Source organism: Spea bombifrons, chromosome 11 (genome assembly GCF_027358695.1).
Source record: "Spea bombifrons isolate aSpeBom1 chromosome 11, aSpeBom1.2.pri, whole genome shotgun sequence".
NCBI classification, from domain to species: Eukaryota; Metazoa; Chordata; class Amphibia; order Anura; family Pelobatidae; genus Spea; species Spea bombifrons.
The window spans coordinates 7,438,316-7,444,817 of record NC_071097.1 but is presented as its reverse complement, the minus strand read 5'-3'; positions in this window follow the sequence as shown (position 1 = coordinate 7,444,817).

Here is a 6,502-nt window from a genome sequence, read left to right as displayed (position 1 = left end):
TTTGCTCCACTCTCCTCTACTTCATGTCTTCACCGGCGCAAAGTCAGTCCGCTCCTTCTGTTCTCCATCAATGCCCCCACGGCCTTAACACCCCCGAGAAGCGATCCTCCCTATTCCGAGACCTGAGGAGGGAACGTGTGGACGTTGCCTTCGTCCAGGAGACCCACTTTCACTGACCACGGGCCCCTAAGCTTTCGTGCCGCTCGTATCCCTCTGGCTTCTTCAGCAATAATCCGGCAGCCAAGACCAAGGGTATGGCGATTCTTTTTTCCGCCCGTGTTCCTTTCCAGGTTTTGGACACGAGGGCCGATCCGGAGGGTCGATTCTTGCTTGTCGAGGGAACGATTCTCGACCGCACTTACACGTTTGCTAATGTCTATCTCCCCAACCGGGGACAACATACTTTTTTGCGTGCCGCCTTCCGGGAGCTCTCTGGCTTTCAGTCTGGGATCTTTGTACTGGGTGGGGATTTTAATGTTGCTTTATATCCCTCATTTGATACTTCTACGGGCACCGCGCGGACTCCCCGCCACGTTTTGCGGAGGATCATCTCTCTCCTCACGGTACATAAGCTGGTGGACTGCTGGAGGGCTCTTCACCCCACCGACAGGGACTATAGCTTCTATTCCACTCCTCATGGTTCCTATTCCCGCATCAATTATTTTTTCCTTCCTTGCCATTTTACCCTTCTGCGACGCTCCTCTATTGGACCGGTGACCTGGTCGGATCATGCCCCTGTCTCTATCTCACTAGACTCCTCCCTTTCCCGGCCCCCTGCGTGCTCCTGGTGGTTAAATGAGTCCCTCCTGTCGGACGACTTGTCTCGTGCCGAGGCTTCCCAGGTCTTACAACGCCATTTTGAGGAAAACCTCCCAACGGAGACTCCTTTGCTGACTGTTTGGGAAGCCCACAAATGTGTCCTTCGGGGACATTTTATCAGTGTTTGCTCTCGGCGCCTTGAGACGGAGAGGATTGATCAGCTTTATGCCCAGATCACCGTGGCCGAACAGGCTCATAAAGCCTCCTTATCAGGAAGTGACCTGCAGCATCTCTTGACTCTCCGGGGAGAACTTGCCTCTATCCTCAACAGTAGGATACACCGTTCCCTTTTGAAAACCAGGGTGTTGTTTTACGAGCACGGGGATAAACCCGGCAAGTAATTAGCCAGGGCCCTACGCGCAGTCCGGAAGCCTACATATATCGCCAGGGTGTGCTCCTCCGATAACCGCACCCTCTTTCATCCTTCGGATATATCCCGCTGCTTCCAGAGCTATTATGAAGGCCTCTACAACCTTCGTCCAGGTCCCACTCACCCACCCTCCGCTACTGACTCGGCGGCCATTAAATCGTATCTGGATTCGACGTTGCGGAAGAAGATCACCGCAGACGAGGCAGCTCTTCTTGACTATCCAATCACTGTGTCTGAACTCGAGTTGGCACTCAAGTCCTCCCCCTCTGGCAAATGCCCTGGTCCCGATGGGCTTCCACTGCATTATTACTCTGTGTTCAGAGACATTTTAGGCCCCCGCTTTGTGGCTGCCTTTAACTCTATCTTACAGGGGGGTCGCGATCATGACCATACCCTATCTGCCTCAATCGCTCTGATCCCTAAAGAGGGCAAGGATCTCGAACTATGCAGCAGTTATCGTCCCATATCACTGCTGAACACGGATTTGAAACTGTTCGCTAAAATCCTTGCTAACAGGATCAAACCTTTCATGTCCTCGTTAGTGCATCCTGGCCAGACTGGTTTTACCCCTGGTCGTGAGGCCAGGGATAGCACTATCTGTGCTCTCACGCTTATACATTCTGCTAAACACGGCTCTACCCCAAGTATTCTGCTTTCCACTGATGCCGAGAAGGCCTTTGACAGGGTGCACTGGCCCGCATGGGTTTCGGCCCTGGTCTTCTGACATAGATTCGGTCTTTGTACTCCACTCCTACGGCTCGTGTCCGGGTCAACGGCTTTTTCTCTGACCCCTTTGCTATTCGCAATGGCACCCGTCAGGGTTGCCCATTGTCCCCGCTACTCTTCGTGCTCTCCCTTGAGCCCTTCCTCCAGGCCGTCAGGATGCATTCAGACATCTGTGGTCTCCGGCTGGGGTCCACACACCACAAGGTTTTGGGATACGCCGATGACCTTCTGTTTGTCATCACCCGTCCACGACTCACCCTCCCCGTTCTCCTTTGGGAGTTCTCGACATATGGCGCTCTCGCTAATTTCAAACTCAACGCCTCTAAATCGGAAATTCTAAATGTTAATCTGCCCCAGGAGGAGGCTCTCTCCTTGAGGGCTTCCTTCCCCTTTGCCTGGCGTAGCCCCAAAATAAATTATCTTGGGACCTGGATATCTCCTGCTTTCTCCCAGCTTTTTCATTACAACTTTTCGCCTTTACTGGTGACTCTCCAGGCTGATTTGCTCTCCTGGAAGAAATTGGCGATCTCCTGGACTGGCCGGATTAACACAATCAAAATGAACATTATGCCTCGTCTTCTGTATCTCTTCCAGACCCTTCCCAGTGCGATACCTCCCTCCTTTTTGATGCGCTACGGACTGTCTTCCTGCAATTTGTGTGGGGTTCGTGGAACCCCCGAGTTTGCTTTGCCACCCGGATCCTCCCTAAGGCTGTGGGGGGCCTAGCTCTGCCCTGCCCCCGCTCTTACTACACGGCTTGCCACTTGCTCCGGGTCTTGGAGTGGTCTCACAGCCCCGCCCAAAAGCAGTGGGCTTCTGCCGAGGTGACCTTGCTGGGCCTCCCCATGAAGGGCTTACCCTGGCTCTCGATTCCATCGGCTCGTAGGTTATCCCTGCCGCATCCTTTCATCCGAGCCACCCTCGACGTTTGACACCAGATCGTGCGGAAGACAAGGCTCTCTTCTGTCCCCTCTCCATTGACCCCAGTTCGGGACAACCCTGATTTTCCCCCCGGGATGGGCGTCGACCTCTTCCCGGCTCCCAGCTCTACTGAGGGCTCGATGATCCGCTCCTTCCTGTCCGTAGGCGGTCTTAAGCCCTTAATGCAATTTTCTGTCCGCTCGCCTCCTTCCCTAATGGATAGGTTCCGCTACGCTCAGCTGTGCAGTTTTTTCCGGTCTCAGCCTCGGAAGCATGCTATGTTGCGAAGCTACACACGATTTGAGGACCTCTGCCTGGCTTCTTCACTCCTGCCTGGCTTCTTCACTCCTTGAGGCCTTTCATACGCTTCCACCTTCATTCTAGGGAGCTGGGAATTGGAGCTTCAGACCGCCTTCTCAGCTGACCAATGGGAGAAAATGTGCCTCCTCACGCATGGGAAATGTCCTACAAACTGTTAGCCCGTTGGTATAGGCCCCCGAGCATCACTTCCACTTACCGTCCTGATGTTCCCGACAGGTGTTGGAGATGCGATGCCACCCCAGGCTCCCTCCTTCATTTGTGGTAGTACTGTCTGCGCATTATCCCGTACTGGACCTCTATCCATTCGCAGATACAGCACTTGACGGACAGGTCCATCCCGTTCACCCCGGAATTCTTTCTCCTTCTCCATATGCCTTACTCTGAGCGTTGGTTCCGGAAGTCTGTGATACGTCACCTCCTGACTGCAGCAAAGGCACTTGTCCCCCTGCATTGGGGTAGCCCTGCTCCACCTTCTTTCCAGGAATGGGTACTCTGCGTAGAGCGGATACAAATTTTTGAGGAATTGCATCTATTGGCAACTGGGGCGACTGAGCGCTACAGGTCCACCTGGTTCTATTGGCTGGAGTTCGTGTCTGGTCCTCTTATCCTACCCCTCTTGGCTTAGACTCCCCCCCCCCTGAGCGCTCCTATCTCTTCTCTTCTGTGTTTCTTTGCCCATCGCCCTTTTTTTTCCTCTTCTTCCTCCTTCTCTTTCCCTCCCCCCCCTGCTCCCTGTCACCTTCCCTCCGTCCTCTTCCCCTTAGCGTCCTTTGTCCTTTCCTTTTGTGTGTCTGGTGCCCCCTGTGCGCTAGGTCTCCACTCATGCCCGTGTTCTGAGGCGCATTCATATCGACACGCGTTCTCTGCTGCCCCTGCCCCGCCGCGTCCTCTCTGGCCGCTTCCTTGTTGCGCTGGGTCACTATTGTTAGTTTGGAATGCGCATTGTGTTGCGCGCTCAAGATATCAGCTGCTCGCCATTACTACTGCTGCTATCTGTTTTATGCATTGTATGGAGATGCCTCCTAGATATTGTGTATTTTTGCCTTGTCCCCCCCTCCCTCCTTTTTTTCTTCTGTTCCCCCTCTTTAAAATACCAAAAATAGGAATAAAAAACTGTGATTTACCCTAAAAACAGAGAGGGGAGTGTTGGTCAAAGAGGACCAGGAAAAAGCAGAAACTTTAAATAACTATTTTTCCTCAGTATATATAAAGGAGGAACCTATGGCAATGGATATACATAGGACTACTGAAAAAAATTGCAGTCAAACTGTGATTGGATGACTCAGGACAAGGTGCTGCAGCAACTAAAGAAAGTTAATGTTAACAAAGCTCCGGGGCCTGACGATATTCACCCACGAGTACTTAAGGAGCTGAGTCAGGAAATAAGTGAACCTCTGTTTCTAATCTTTTGGGATTCTTTTCTTTTAGGAATTGTACTAGAGGATTGGAGGAAGGCAGATGTGGTTCCTATTTTCAAAAAGGGTTCAAACTCTGTGCCCGGACATTAGACCTGTGAGCTTAACTTCTGTGGTTGGGAAAAGTATTTGAAGGGCTGTGTAGGCATAATACTCAAGAATTCATTCGGAAGAACAGTATTAGCAAAAATCAGCATGGTTTTATGAAACATAGGTCCTGTCAAACTAATTTAATTGCGTTCTATGAAGAAGTAAGTAGAAGTGTAGATCAAGGTGTTGCAGTGGATGTAATCTACTTGGATTTTGCCAAGTGTTTGACACGTTTCCACACCATAGGTTAGTATTAAAACTGAAGGAAATTGGGCTAGATGCAAATTCTTGTGCTTGGGTAGAACATTGGCTTAGGGATAGAGAACCGAGAGTTGTTATAAATGGTACATTTTCAAGCTGGTCAAAAGTGGTAAGTGGTGTCCCTCAGGGTTCTGTTCTGGGACCAATTTTATTCAACATATTTATGAATGACCTGGCAATAGGTGTTGAAAGTCATGTTTCTGTGTTTGCAGACACTAAACTAGGTAAAGTTATACAGGGCGAGCAGCATATTACTGTGCTGCAGAGGGATCTAGATAGACTGGGGGACTGGGCACACAAATGGCAGATGAAATTCAATGTAGATAAATGTAAAGTTATGCACTTCGGGGTACGGAACGCACAAGCAACCTACACCCTAAACTGTAGTGAATTAGGGGTAACGACAAATGAGAAGGATTTGGGAATAGTTATAGACAACAAACTAGGCAACAATGTGCAATGTCAGTAAGGCCAGTAAGGTGTTGTCGTGTATAAAAAGGGGCATCAAGTCGCGGGATAAAAATGTTGCCTCTGTATAAATCAATGGTAAGGCCGCACCTTGAATATGCTATGCAATTTTGGGCACCTATTCTAAAGAAGGATATCATAGCACTAGAAAGGGTGCAGAGGCAGGCTACAAAATTAATAAAAGGAATGGAGCACTATAGTTATAGTTAAATTAACTAATTTAAATCTGTTTAGTTTAGAAAAACGTCGCCTCAGAGGGGATATGATAGCATTATATAAATATATTCGGGGCCAATACAAAGCATAGGACACGTGGTCACGCGTTTAGAGTGGAAGAAAGGAGATTTAGTCTAAAGCAGAGGAAAGGTTTTTTTTTTTTTACAGTAAGGACAATAAGGATGTGGAATTCTCTGCCAGCAGAGGTAGTTTTATCGGAGTCTGTACAGACGTTTAAACAGCAACTGGATGGAAACGTGTGAAGCGGTTTAGCCTTTTTGTTCGTGTTTTTGTTCTGTTTCCCTCCTTGATTTTATTGGCAACAAATAATTTAATAATTTTATAAATTACTTTTATACATTCATGGATATCCTTGTGTGATGCTGGTGTCGGCTGGCGCAACTATTTCCCTAGAAATAATAAGAATCTGCTCAGATAACAAAACTGTGGTAGCATAGTGTATGTAAACAGGCAAGGGGTTAGCCAGAAATACTCAAAGGTCTTTGTCCTCATGCTGTCTATGATGTCTTTAATCTCACCTTTTCCTCTGCCTGTGCACCTAGGGCTTCTGGTCTAAGGCTGGCTGTTTTCATTCCAATCTACAGTGCCTTCTATCCCTGCATTGTTTGTTGAGATATTTAGGAATTTGGATACGGTTCTAGTCATGGTGTTCTTCAAGACAGATCACAATGAGTAGCCCATCTTTTGCTCAGCTAGGAAGTATAGAGGTAGATTTACATAAAGGGTATCAGCCTTGTCTGTATTTTTAAATAGGAGGATTGCTGTATCTCTATTTTATTAGGACCATCTATGCCAGGGGTGTCCAAGTTTTTTCTGCAGTGGGCCACGTCATCAGAATTGTATACGCGCGAGGGCCGCACTCATTTTTCACTGT